We start from the raw sequence: 14614 nt of genomic DNA, 5'->3' as shown, positions 1-14614 counted from the left end.
GTTCCACTTATACATGGATTTGTTTTTCAGTAAATATGTACAGTACTGTAAATGTATTTTCTCTTCCTTATGACTTGTTAAGTAACATTTTCTTCCCTCTAGCTACTTTATTGTAAGGCTCCAGTATATAATCCATATACGAAAATGTGTCAGTGGGCTGTTATCTGTAATGCTTCTGGTCAACAGCAGGCTATCGGTGTTAAGTTTTGAGGGAGTCAAAAGTTATATGGGAATTTTTTGACTGCAGGGTTGGTGCCCTTAAGACCCATTTGTTCAAGGATCAACTGTATTGTTTTTTCCCCTCTATTATCCTCCCAATCTAATTGACTTCCTAACTTGCCTTTCTCCCTCAATTCTCAGTTTCAGTGTTCTTTGTCCCTCAATCCCTATACTTCAAGTGTTATATTTTATCTGGACCCTCAGAAACCACACTGAGTAAAATGTGGTTTTAGTTGCCTAAAGTTAAGATTAACCACAAAATTATACAAATATCATGTATTTTTATTATTCCAGAGCCCAGTTCAGTGCCTGGAACAAGATAGACATGGAAAAAAATTCAACAAATGTTTTGGATTTTCTTTTTTTTTAATTCTTGAAGTTGCCTTCCAACTGTGCAGTTCTAAGTCTAACCTATGTATATTTCAAACTCCAGTGTTCCACCAAACTGGTGTTTTTGAATGGAAATAGAATATCTTTTTATGTTTTAAATAGTACTTAATTCATAATTCATACAGTTTATGAACTATATTAACTTAGAACTTGAAGGTACATTGAAACATCTTTTTTTTTAATCCTCGCTTGAGGATATTTTTCCCATTGCTTTTCAGAGAGAGAGAAATATTGATGTGAGAGAGACACATCAATTAGTTGCCTCCTGCATGTGCCCCAGCCAGGGTGGGGGATCGAGCCTGCAACCAAGGTACATGCCCTGGGCAAGAATTGAACCCGGGACCCTTCAGTTCCCTGGCAACACTCTAACCACTGAGCCAAACCAGCTAGGGTGAAACATCATCTAACTTATATATCATATCTGCTATTATGAAACAGAAAAGAAACCTACATTTTAATCCAACACTTTCTCCTGATAACTTTCTTTGTCTGCCTGGTTCGGACAATACTTCCTTCAATAAGTCCATATGCCCACAGGCACTTGTAAAGTATGATTCTTTACAAAAACCTGCAATGTTTATCTGATTAACAGCTCACAGGGCTGAGTTCTGAGGTTTTCAGTCAGAGAGCCAAAAAAAAAAAAAAAAGGGTTGAGATCATTTCTCCACCTCATTTGCTGTAAGTCAAGTCAGCATGTTGAAACAAATTACAGAAATCCATATTTCAAAACACGTTTTTAACTGCCTTTTAAAGGCTTGTCTACAATTAACATTTGCAATTTTCTCAGGAAGTTCTTGACTCTATCCAGCCCTGAGCAAAAGCAGCCTAACTAGGTGTCAGTTGTCTGCATTGCTTTATTTCTCTCATCAATTTTCCTTCATTCCACACTCCATCCTGCCCTAACCTCTAAAGGAGTTTAAGTAATGTGATCTTCACTCTCTCTTACATGTTTATTCATCTTTCTTCATGTGTCTTGAAGACACCTCATTGCCCAAAACCAAGCTCATTGTCCCTTTACTCCCACCTTATCTACCCAAACCTCCTCTGTTCATATTCCCAACTTAGATTAAATACTGTATGATTCACCCAAGCAGAAATTTGCAAGTCATTCTAGAATGTCTTCCTTCTACTTCCTTTCACCATTCTATCCAATTAGTCACTAGGTGTTCTTAATTCAAGTGTCTACAATCTTCTCCAATAGCTTCTGATGAAACCTGCTGACTTGTGGCCCTGCCTCCAGACCCATGCCCCTCCTGAGTTCCCTTCCATTCAGATACACTAGTGAAATATAATCATACTGCTTCCTGTTTTAAAATCTCTCTGTAGTTCCCCATCCCAATGGGATATAGTCCAAATTCCTTGGCATGGTGTGGCAGATTCTGCTGACTGCCTACCCCCAAAGCCAACAATCTCTCTTCCACCTTGTTAACAGAATCCCAATTTCATTTGAGTAACTACACCCTTATACTTGGTCATGTGATTAAAGAGAGCTAGGCTCCAACCTCAGCCCCAGGGAGTAAACTATAGTGGGTCTAAGTCAATCATGGTGGCCCATTCCCTCACCAAATATTGAGCCTAGACATAAGACGCCATTCTAGCCAATGATACAGAAGTCAGCTGTTGGGAGGAATATGAGGAGAGAAGATGTTTCTGGGAAAGGTTTTCTCTATCCTAAAAAGAGTATAAGTCAATGAAAAGTTTACAGGAGAGAGAGAGAAGACCGCTTTTTTACCTCCAGAAGAAATTTTAAAGATATGATGCCTGGAGCTGCTGTAGCATCTTATACCTATGGTGGGGGGACAGGCCTGGGAATAAGAGAATTGAAGTACAGGAAAAACTTGAGTCATTAATAACATTATAAAGCTGCTAAGTTAACTGACTTGGGAGCAGCCCTACTTATGGACTCATTACTTGAAATACTAGTCATTATTGTTCTTATTTTTGAGTGACTTGAATCAGGGGATTGTTACCTGTAGTCTCCTAACTGAAACATGTGGCTTACAATGCGTAATATGATCTAGCCCCCAATATCTTCCAAGCACCCCAATAGGTGTTCTTACCCACGACCTTGATATATTTACAGTTTTCAGAATTATGCCTTTTTTATTTATTTTTTTTTACCTCTGAGCCTTTGTACTTGCTGTTACTTCTGCATAAAAATGACTTTCATTTCTCTACCAAATGAACTCGTACTGATCATACTGGTCATTCACAGCTCAGCTCAAATGGTATCTATTCTGTGAGCTCCCTCGGGCAGCTTAGGGGCTTCTTCTTTGTTCTTGTGGCAATCTGCTCATATGTACTTCTATTAGGGCAAGAATAATTGTTTCATAAGCTGGCAGCTGTTTGAGTGGACCTGCTACCAGTTGGCCTGGTAGGAAGATAGAATATCTAGGTTTTAGACCTCAATGAGTATGTTTGGTCAGAGAAAGTGGGATTCCCTGGGTTTAGCCTAAATGGGAGAGGTTCAGACCAAGATAACTTAAATTACTCTGTATAATAAAATACAGGAATTTTGAGCAGTCTCTCTAGAGACTGGGTTTGGGGAGCTCTGGTAAGGAAAAAAGAGAGGTGAAAGAAAAGAGAAGGAGCCTGGCTGGGTGTGGCTCAGCGGTTGAGCATCGACCTAGGATCCAGGAGATCGAGGTTCGATTCCTGGTCAGGGCACATGCCTGGGTTGCGGGCTTGATCCTGGGTCGAGGGCATGCAGGAGGCAGCTGATCAATGACAACTCTCTCAGCATTGATCTTTCAACTCTCTCTCTTCTTCTCTCGGAAATCAAGAAAGATATATTTTTTAAAAAAAGGAAAGAAAAGAGAAGGGACCCATGCAAGATAGTGGCAGATAGAACTAAAGAGAAGGGCCTATGCGAGCATCTCTGTATTATTATTCTATAGTTGCATAAAAATTCCCCCAAAACTTGGTGACCTAAAAAACAAGCATTATCCTCCCTCACAGTTTTCGTAGGCCAGGAATTTGGGAGCAGCTGGCTCAAGGTCTCTTATAAGGTTGCAATCAAGATGCCAGCTGGGGTTATAGTCATATGAAGTCTTAACTGGGACTTGAAGATAAATTTCTAAGATGGCATATTGTTCGCTGGCCAGTTGACGCTGTAGGTGGGAGGCCTCCATTCCTTTTCACATGGGACTGTCCCGGGATGCTTGAGTATCTTTATGACAAGGCAGCTGGCTTCTCCCAGAGCAATCTGAGAGAGAAAGAGAGAACTAGGTGGGAGCTCTATGCTTTTTATGACCTAGCTTCGGAAGTCAGCTATTCCTCTTTCCATCATGTGTCCATGCCCCCATAACGGTGGGCATGAAAGTCCTGGCTGATGCCATCAACAATGCCAAAAAGAGAGCCAAGTGCCAGGTTCCTATTAGGCCATGCTCCAGTCATTGTCCGGTTTCTAACTGTGATGATGAAACATGGTAACATTGGTGGATTTGAAGCCATTGATGATCACAGAGCTGGGAGAATTGTTGTGAACATCACAGGCAGGTTAAAGGACTGTGGAGTGATCAGGCCCAGATTTGATGTGTGACTCAAAGATCTAGAAGAATGGCAGACCAACCTGCTCCCAGCCCATCAGTTTGGTTTCATTGTACTGACAACCTAAGCGGGCATCATGGACCGTGAAGGCAAAAACACATGGGACGGAAAATCCTGGGATTCTTTTTCTAGGGATGTAATACATATGTGCAAATAAAATGCCTCAATGGAAAAAAAAGTCACATCTCTTTACTTCTGCCACATATTCTTTGTTAAAAGCAAGTCACTAACTCCTAGCTCACATTTAAGGGGAGGGCAATTAGGCTCTACCTTTTGAAGGGAGGCGTATCAAAACAAACAATTTGTAGACATTTAAAATCACCACAGTCTTCAAGACGATGTGGTCAAAGAAATTTCAAATAATAGTATTGACATCTAGGGTTCAATTTTGAGTTCTGTGCTATGTTATAATCCTTTCCATGACCCCGAAACTTTAATAAAAGCTGATAATACTACAGCTGTGTGTTAGAGTACTTTGAGGAATGATGGCATAGCAATGCAAAAGGATGACAACAATTGTAGGAAGTGAATTAATAAATAGGATGATTGAAATTTTGAAAAAATGAAAAAAAAAGATTATAAACTTAAATTAGCCCTAAAATTTAGTAGAATAAAAAATACTGGATATATGATAGAAAGAAAGAAAGAAAGAGAGAGAGAGAGAGAGAGAGGGAGGGAGGGAGGGAGGGAGGGAGGGAGGGAAGGAAGGAAGGAAGGAAGGAAGGAAGGAAGGAAGGAAGGAAGGAAGGAAGGAAGGAAGGAAGGAAGGAGAAAAAAGAAAAGAGAAGAGAAGAGAAGAGAAGAGAAGAGAAGAGAAGAGAAGAGAAGAGAAGAGAAGAGAAGAGAAGAGAAGAAAGAAAAGAGAAAAGAGAAAAGAAAAGAGAAAAGAAAAGAAAAAAGAAAAGAAAAGAAAAAAGAAAAGAAAAGAAAAAAGAAAAGAAAAGAAAAGGAAAAGAAAAGAAAAGAAAAGAAAAGAAAAGAAAAGAAAAGAAAAGAAAAGAAAAGAAAAGAAAAGAAAAGAAGAAAAGAAAATTTGACAAATACAGGAAATCAATAGTCTTTTAAAGATGTGAAAGGCCCTGCTTTGGAGGTACCAGCAGGGGAGTCAGGGTGCAGTATTGCAATCGCTAAAATGTTCCTAGTACTTGGGACACAGGCGTGGGGAGAAAGATGTTGATCCCCTTCTCTTGGCATACATTCTAATTTTATTTGGGTGTGGGCATCTTCTCCACGTGTATCCCTTGTGCATTTGAGGATTCTGACTTCACCCCAGCTTCTAGGAGTGGGACATGTAAGCCAGGCCTAACATATTGAGCAAAATTCCCTCCCTTGGACACAACTACTTTTTTAGGAGTGGGTATGTAGCTCAGTTCCAGATAAAGAGACATTTGCTGTGACAAATAAAAAGTTTGTTTCCTTTTCTTAGAGAGTGTACGAGGGAGCAATTCCCTCTCTCTCTACCCTCTACTCCCTAGATTCTTAATGACATGGTTAAGACACTGAGCCAAATCAAACCTGCACTTCATTTTATGTCTGGACATCCAATTATTTGGGCTCATATCTTTTATTAAGTCAATATGAAATGAGTACTAGTCTTTCAACTTTTTGTATGTTTGACAATTTTCACAATCAAAATGTATGGGGGAAAAACTACATTTGATACCATCTTTCAACTACCAGGCTGAAAAAGATGAAAGTGTTTGATAATGCATTGTGTTAATAAAGGGGTAAAAACTCCATTCTTCCTGATGCTCAGGCCCAAGATCTTGGGAGTTATCCTTAATCCAGAACTCTTGCTCTCAACCCCACATCCAGTTCATGAGCAAAGCCTGTTGGCACTACCTTAAAAATGTTTCCACAATCCAGTCATTTCTCACTAACCTCACTGCTACCACTATGATCAAAACTACTATCCTTTCTTACTAAATTATTGCAGTAGCCTCCTACCAGGTCTTTCTGTTGCTACCCTTCTGAACGCTATAATCAATGTAATCCTTTCAAGTGTAAACCAGATCGTGGCACTCCTCCTAACTCTAGTAGCTTCCCATCTCAGAGTAAAAGCCCTCGTCCTCAACAACCTACAACATACACACTACTTACCTCCCTAACCTCATTTTTCACTATTATTCCTTTGCTCACTTTACTCCAGTCGCACAGGCCTCCTTACTTTTTCTAGAACATGACAGGTCCTTTCTTGCTTTAAGTTTTTGTAATTAGTGTTCCCTTCTCCAGAGCTTTTATACATCTGTTCTCCCCACCTAGGGCCTTGTTCTCTTACCTTCTTCAGTCTTTATTAAAATATCAACTTCTCAGTGAAACCCACTTCAATGTTGTGACTTATAAGAAATATAGTCATTCAGATGACCCAAACTTATTTCTCAGATATATATGGTTTTCATCCACAGTTCTTGGCTCACAGCTCCCAAATACCTTGGAATTTCCCCATGAGAACAACAGTGGTATCTCTTGTTATGTTAAGGAGGTGACTTTTGGACCCCACCCAAGGTTGGGAACTGGTTGCCAGCAGGAGCTAACCATGTGGTAAGAGGACTGGAACATTCTGTCCTACTACTGACTTCAGGGGATGGGAGTGGGGCTTGAGGTTGAATCACCAGTGGCCGATGACTTAGTCAATCAGGGCTACATAAAAACTCAAAAGGACAGCTCACTGATTCTTTTCCAGAGAGCTTCTACACTGGGGAAGCAGAATGCTTCTGTGTGCCACCAGGCCAGGCCCCAAGCTCCATGAGGACAAATGCTCCTTCATTCAGGACCTTGCCCTATATATCTCTTCATTAAATTTTTCTTTTTTTTTTTGCACTCTCTCTCTTTATCCCCGCTCAGCCCCTTAGCACACTGCTGGGCACACAATTAAGAGAAGCCCAATAAGTAACTCTCAGAGGGAGGGAATTAAATCCCAAGATGAAACAATTTACCTTTGTCACTGTGAGGACACCTTTCCATTTCCAAGTATCTGATTATCTCCTTTGTTGCAGTCAGTGTAAATGCCTGGGCTTTCATATGCTAGTTCGTAGTGAATAAACTGTAAAGGCAAGAAAGACTAAGGGGTGAAGAGGAAAGACTTGATTGATTAAAAAGAGGCAATAAAGATATGAGCATTGGCTAAGGCAGAAGGCCTGGTAAAAGAGTCAAGGATGCACCTGTAGTAAAAAGAGTAAAAAAATGGGATTTTTTTTTTTCTTCTAAAGAACAGCCAGGGAAATCACATGGATAACTTAGGATTTCAAAGTTCATGAATGTGAGGTCCACATCTGCTGCCATAATTAATTTTTTGTCAATGATGTTGTTGATAATGTTTGCTGCCTCCATAACCCTGGCTAGTTGCTTTGAGAATACATTTCATATTTATAAAGAATTCAATACCTCAAAGCATTAAAAATGTATCACAAGTACTTAGATAAATAACCCAAACCTCATCCCCCTGCTGATAGCTTATCTTATTTGTATGTCAAGGATAGCAGACATTACATTATTTGATAATATTCAAGGACAAGTTTTGTAATTCTAGCCATTTTACTTAAAGAATTAAAATATTTAAATCTACTCTTTATGATACAAAGTTCATACAGTAATTGAAGTTACTATGCCATGCTGAAGGACATTATTGTTACGAGAAAAGAAAGCTTATTTGTGAGATAGTGAGATTTGGTGTTCTAGTCTATCAACAAGTTGATTATGCAAGCAATTGACAGTGACTAGTCGTGGTCATCTTGGTTCTGTGATGGGTAGTCATAAAGGAAAAATAAGTAATAATAGTAATAGTAACCAACATTTGTTGAGTTCTAACCATGTGTCTGATAGTGTAGTACAAACTTAACATTCTTTTTCTGATTGAATCCTCAAACAATCCAAGGAAGTAATGTTGTTTCTATCACCTTTGACAGATTAGGTAATGAAACTTGGATCAAGTCAGGGACCTTCAGCTATCCTGTTTCCTTCTTTATTCTGACATTTTTCTGACAGTCAGGACAAGGCAAAGGCAGGATTAGTTAGATGCAAGGCTCCTTTTTTTTTTTTTTTTAATCATTTTAACTAATTCTATTTCCTTTTCTTTTTTTAAAAAATCATTTTAACTTACTCTATTTTAGTGGTTTATTACCTGGTAAGACAAAGTTTGTTCATTGTAAACAAAGACCTATTTCAATTATTTAGGTCATGGTTAAAGTGCCTTAAGACATTACAGATGGGCAGAAATTGGTATTGTAAAAATATTACACACAGGTCTGTAATTTCATTTCAAGATTTATGCAAGTTTAAAATTATACATTTGACAGCATTAAAAGAACATGTCAACATCTGAAGAGAAATTAATTATAATGAAATGAAACACTTTCCTAAAGTTCAGGACATTATATCCTAGGTTTCATTTTGGGAACACTTTGTCTTACCAGTTTCATAAGTGGAAGCTTTTAAGAGTGGAAATAAACAGCAAAAAGAAGAGCAGGTACTGCTCTGGCCGAGTGGCTCCGTTGGTTGGAGCATCGTGCCAAGCACCAAAAGGTTGCAGGCTCGATCCCCGGTCGGGGCACACACAGGAGGCAACTGATCGTTTCTCTCTCGCGCTCTCTAAAAAATCAATAAAACATATCCTCGGGTGAAGGATTAAAAAAAAAAGAAGAGAAGGTATTATATGACTGGTAGGTGCAGTGTAAAACTAATTATTTGGGGGCATCATTTACAGAATTTATGTTTCTGTCCAGATAATGAAGATATGATAGAAGTTAGTAAAAGGAGTGGGGGTGGGGAGATGAGTGACAGAGATTTGTGCCCAAAGAGGAATGAATATGGAAATAGCATATTGAATGTTTTTTTCTAACTGTACCTGTTTCAACTTAATTTGAGTATGAAATGAACTGAAACCTCCTACTAGAAAAGAACCAGTGAAGCTAAAGTAATTTTTCTGGATTTTTGCCTGTGATCCAAAGATAACATTATGTTTGTTTCTCAGATCAAAATTAGTAATTTTCCTTGTTTTGCCATTTTTTCTTTTAGAAATAAGATCTTTTAGGAGAGGCTTTAATAAAAAAGGATGGCATGATCAGAGTAACCAACCCTCCCCCAAAAAACAGATGTGCAAAGGGAAACAGTTTATTGCTTAAAGGATGGTGAAACTAAAACTGAATCTCCAAAAGAGATAGTCTTCAACGTACCTCGGTTAGATCTTTTACTTTTTTAAAAACAGCTTTATTTGGATATAATTCTTATACAAAAAGTTCACCCAATTCAATGGTTTTTAGTATATTCAGAGTTGTGCAACTATCGTCACAATATAATTTTAAAACATTTGCACCAACCAAAAAGAAACTTTGTATCCATTAGCAGTCACTTTCCCCATCTTTCATTTTGGTGCAAAGTAGATTTTCTTCAAGTCGATGTGGGGCAACCTGGGAGTTGCAGTATGACTGGTTTAGAGCTGCTGCTTGGAATTGCAGAGGCATAGACATTTGAGAGGATGAGATGCTTATTCAGTTCATCTGTTGGGTGCTTGTCAATCTTTTGTTTTTTAAATTGAAGCAAAAGTCACATAACATAAAAGTAACAATTTTAACGATGTTGATCTGTGAAAACTAAACTTATCCTATACTTCCAGAAATAATACAAAATATTAAATTTAGACCCAAGTTGAGACATGAGTAAATGAAGCGTATCACTCAGCTCTTTCTTGTCTCTGACCAGGGAAGGAGCATTGCACTTTGTGGCACATTATTGCTTCCCAAGATGTATTTCCAAAAATCCTGAATATCCTAGCCCCAAGATAGATGACATAGACCTTGCCATGAATATGACACCTGAATGAAATAAAGCACTACCACCTTTGTATCTAATTATGCTCATTTTGCTTTGTTCTAAGGGAAATCTCCCAAAAAAAGAATGTATTCTTTGATAAAAGTCAGGGGTTAGAATAGGTCATGTAAATTAAAAGCCCAATGCTTCATTGTACAATATATGTATGCACTGAATATCCCACAAGGACCAAAATACCCATTCCTAAAACATGTTTTGCCCTAAGAGAAATATATGTAAGTCAGAGAAAGACATGAAGTCTACAGTTGTATCTTGATTAAAGAGGGCCTGTTAACACCTGGATCGCTTGGTTACCTGGACATTTTTACACACCAGGTAATGAAATATAACAAGATGAAGGACAGGAAAAGGCACACTTTTCTTTTGTAAGGTGAGAGAACAGACTGAGAAATGGGAGGAAGGAAAGAACTGTCTCAACTGCATTTTCTGGAAGATGACTTTTAAGAAAGATGCAGATGAATAACAGCAAATTGATTCCCTTGAAATTGTCCCCCCAGACCCCTTGGGAAGCCTTCCTTATACATTCTTCAGTTTGAAATTGCTTAAATATATAATATCTTCTCATCCCTTCAGTCCTCAGTGATTGACCCATCTCTGAATCCCTAAAGCTCTTATGATCTATTCTTCATAACTTAAGAAGCAATTTCTCTTTAAGTGATTGTAAAGAAATCAGTTTTATTTTCATGCGTGGCTGCTAGAATCATAATATACTATAATTATACCTCATGCTGGTGATGTACAATGGCAATTCAGGGAAAGAGGAAGGAGTAGTGGGATCTGTTTTGGATCTTTAACAATGAAACTTTTGTAAGAACAAAAGGAGAAGTGCATTCTGGGGAAGAACATGTGTTGGTTAGGATAGAAATCAGCTGCTATAACAAAGATTCAGACTACAGCAATTGCTTAAACAAGTTCTCTCATGTATCAGAACATGAGTAGTTCAATGGTACTCTTGTTACCCATAAGGCAGCAGCTTTCTTCTACCTTTTGCTTTGCCGCATGCTAGGAAATAGGCCTTATCCTCATGGCCAAAAATGGTTGACATCTTCTGGGTATGTATTTTAGATGACAAGGGAAAAAAATGAGGAAAATATTCAAAGAGGACACAATCTTCCCTTTTAAAGGCAGAACCCAGATGTTTCATGTCACTTACACTCACATCCCACTAGCCAAAACTTAGTCACAGAGCCAATGCTAGCTGCAAGGGAAGCTGGGGATAATGTGGACTTCAGTGGGGAAGCTATCAGCCCAAGCTAAAACTTGGGGGTTTTGATTACTAAAGGAAATAAATGAGACTTGAAATTGAGACAACTAGTAGTCTCATAGATATGTGAAAAAAAATGACAGGATCTAGAAGCAAGAGTGTAGAAAACAATTGTCCTAGGAATATAAGAAAATAGGAGTCTGCAGTGCCTGATTGAGGAGTTAAGTGTGGAAAGTTATTGAGGGTTTAGAAAGAATATTACCAAGAAAGTTGTCTCTTTGCTTGCTAATTTGTTTCTTGGGAAGGTTTAGTGCTTTTGAGATGTAGGATACAGTGTGTGTAGATGTATAGAGAGGAGTATATCAGACTGTCAGGATGGGTTAGGTCCTTGCTATTCAGAGTGTGGTCCAGGGTCTTGCAGCATCAGCAGCATCTGGGGGCTTGTCAGAAATGCAGAATCTCAGTCCCCATCCAGACCTACAGAATTATAATCTGCATTTTAGAAAATTATTCAGGTAACTAATATCACATTAAAGTTTGAGAAGCACTGGACTATACTATGGATGGAATAATAATAAAATCTCCATGTCTTGACACCAACAAAGATTTATTTCTCATGCATACTAAAAGTCCATCTGGGATAAAGTAGCTGACAAGCAGGGGACTCAGATTGTCATCCTCATCAGGCAGATGGAGCGTCCACCATTTGAACATCAACACTCACGTGGCAGGGGAAGTTAATGTGTGGCTCTCATGCTTCTCTTACATTTCACTGGTCAAAGCAAATCCCATGACCATGCCTATCTTCAAGGAGGTGGGAAAAATAATCCTACCACGTACCTGGAAGAAGGGAAATAAAAATACTGGTAAAGCTAGAGGATCCTTGAAGTAGGGAGGCCTTTCAAAGAGTTATTACAATATAGATGTAAAGTGATCAGATACTGAGAAATTATATCAACAGGAAGGAAAAGAGGAGCATGAGAAAAAGAAACATTTCAGAATAGTTATTCTGAAGAAATAGTCAAAAAAGATTCTCAGCTTTAGAGTCTGGGCAAATAGGGAAGACTTTTGTAGAAAAGGAAGGTTTTGGAGGAATTGGCTAGGGTTGGAGTGGAAAGGCTGAGATTGGAATGGACATGCTGAGTCAGAAATTAGGGTGGATAATCACCTTCTGCCTAGCTTTCTAACCTCATCTTGTATCACTTCCCCCCTTACTCACCATGCTCCAGCTACACTGGCCTTCTTTCTGTTCCTTCATACACTAACCTTGTTCTCACCTTAGGGTTGTTGTATCTACTGTTGCTTCTGGACTGCTCTTCTTTGGGTCCATCCTGAGTACTAGCACAGCAAAGCCAACACTGGGCCCCCATCCTGAGTGGCTACCACCAACCACCAGATTTCCAGAGGCCTCAGGCTCTTTTGACCCCTCCCTCCTCCAACACTTTCTTCCACTTCTCAGTCAAACACCAAAAAGGAAGTTGAGAGAGCTCCACTCTTTACTATCCAAGCCACACATAGCCTTCCCAACAACCTGTAACAGTGTGCCTTTCTCTAAGTAGAAAATAAACAGCAAGCAGCCAGCAAAAACTAAAATAAAAAGTAAACCCCATGAGAGCATGGAGTCTATCTTATACCACCAGCTTCAAGTACAGTGTCAGGCACAGAGTTGGCACTCAATAAATATTAACTGAATGTTCACATGGAAATTTCAGTTAAAAAGTATGCAATAAGAGCCCTAGCTGGTTTGTCTCCGTGGTTAGAGCGTTGGGCTGCAGACTGAAGGGTCCTGGGTTTGATTCTGGCCAAGGGCATGTACCTCAGCTGCAGGCTCTATCCCTGGCCAGGGTCAGGGCTCCGGAGGGAGGCAACCAATTGATGTCTCTCTCACATCGATGTTTCTCTCTCTCTTTCCCTTCCACTCTCTCTGAACAGCAATGGAAAAAATATCCTCAGGCAAGGATTAAAAAACACACACACAACAAAACAAAGCAAAACAAAAGTATGCAGTAAGAGAAATACACATAGGGCTCTAATGAAGAAAACAGATTTGGGATGGTAAAGTTCTCTAAGGTATTAAAGGTGAGCAAGAAGCCTTAAACCTTTAGGAATGTTCCCCGTCAGTGTGTACAGAAGTGTAGGAGACTGAGATGTCTGAAAGGTAGGATCGAGTGGTTCTGAAGCTAGGAAAAAGCTTCAGTGAGAGATGGGTCAATGGAGGGCAAGTGTTATCTCTTTGTCAAGAAAAATGGGAATAAGAAAAAGACCTTCAGATTTGGAAAGGTCATTTGTGACCATTGAAGAAAGGTGTCACAACGTAGGGTATTAGAAGAGAAAGGACATAGCAGGTATAAGTCATTTGTAGTTGAATGAGTAGTAGTTTGGCAGGATGAGTGGGTTTCTTTTTGAGACCTATTCATTTCCAAGGGAAATGAGCTAAAGAGGAAAACTGGACATGCTCTGAAGGAGGGCTTCTTAACCTGAGATTGGGGGTCCACAAATCACTTCCAGAGAATCTGCAAACTCAGAAATTACATGGGAAATTTTGTGCGCCCAAGACAGGAGGGAGGGGGCGGGGGATGGAGAGGATTGGTAGCTTCATTATTTCCCAAAAGGTAGAGACTCAAAAGTTAATAACCACTGCTTAAGAGGAAGATCATAGATGAGTAAAAAAAAATTTTTTTTTAAACAAACAAAACAAAAACCCAGAGCCCCAGAAAAGGGTTCAGTTTTAGAGAGAAAAAGGAAAAAACTCTTCCTTATTCTAATCAGATTGAAAAGTTCACAGTTGCATCACCGACCCAGTAAAACAGGTTGTAAGAAAGCGGGAAGCGTCGCGGAGGCTGCAGCGAACCGGCTCCAGTGAGCGGAGACGGACGCCGCCGGGCGATCCGAGCGGGGAAAGTGCCTGTGACCCCGCCGAGCCTGCGAGGGCCGCGCGGCGCCGCGGCGCGGAGGGCGGTGCTCGAGGCTGGGGCTTGCGGGCCTTGTTCCCGAACCAGGGAGCGCCCCCGACGCGGCCGACCCGCGGGGGAGCGAGCGGTCCTTCCACCAAAGACCCTCACCGCCCGGCGGTGGAGTTCGCGTCAGGGCGCCACTCGGGGGCGTGTGCCCGCGCTTCCCCACAGTTGCCATACTCTCCACGCGGTTTGAGCAGGTCCCTCCAGTCCGCCTCTCCACCTGCCATTTCAAAATCATCCTGCCCTATTTCGACACCTCCCTTCCCGGCCTCCAGCTCGCCGCCTGGCGCAGGGCCCACTGGCAGCGGGCACGCGGAGGACTCATTCATTCAGACAACGGCGGGGTTTACTGGGCTTCTTCGGCTGCTAACTCAAGGGGGCGCGGGGGCCTGAGGGACGCCGGGCCTCAGGAGTCGGCTCGCGCGGGGCCTGGGGGGCCAACACTCCAGACCCGACCGGAGCCAAATGG

The 14614-nt window shown here is 40.5% G+C and overlaps 1 pseudogene; it reads left to right on the top strand.

The window, feature by feature from the left end:
• Window positions 1-3838: 3838 nt before the first annotated feature.
• Window positions 3839-4290, top strand: LOC107542557 (small ribosomal subunit protein uS8 pseudogene; annotated as a pseudogene).
• The last annotated feature ends 10324 nt before the right edge of the window (window positions 4291-14614 follow it).

This window comes from Miniopterus natalensis, chromosome 14 (genome assembly GCF_054644295.1).
Source record: "Miniopterus natalensis isolate mMinNat1 chromosome 14, mMinNat1.hap1, whole genome shotgun sequence".
Classification (NCBI taxonomy): domain Eukaryota; kingdom Metazoa; phylum Chordata; class Mammalia; order Chiroptera; family Miniopteridae; genus Miniopterus; species Miniopterus natalensis.
The sequence above is the reverse complement of the archived record's forward strand: the minus strand, read 5'-3'. Positions and strand labels throughout refer to the sequence as shown.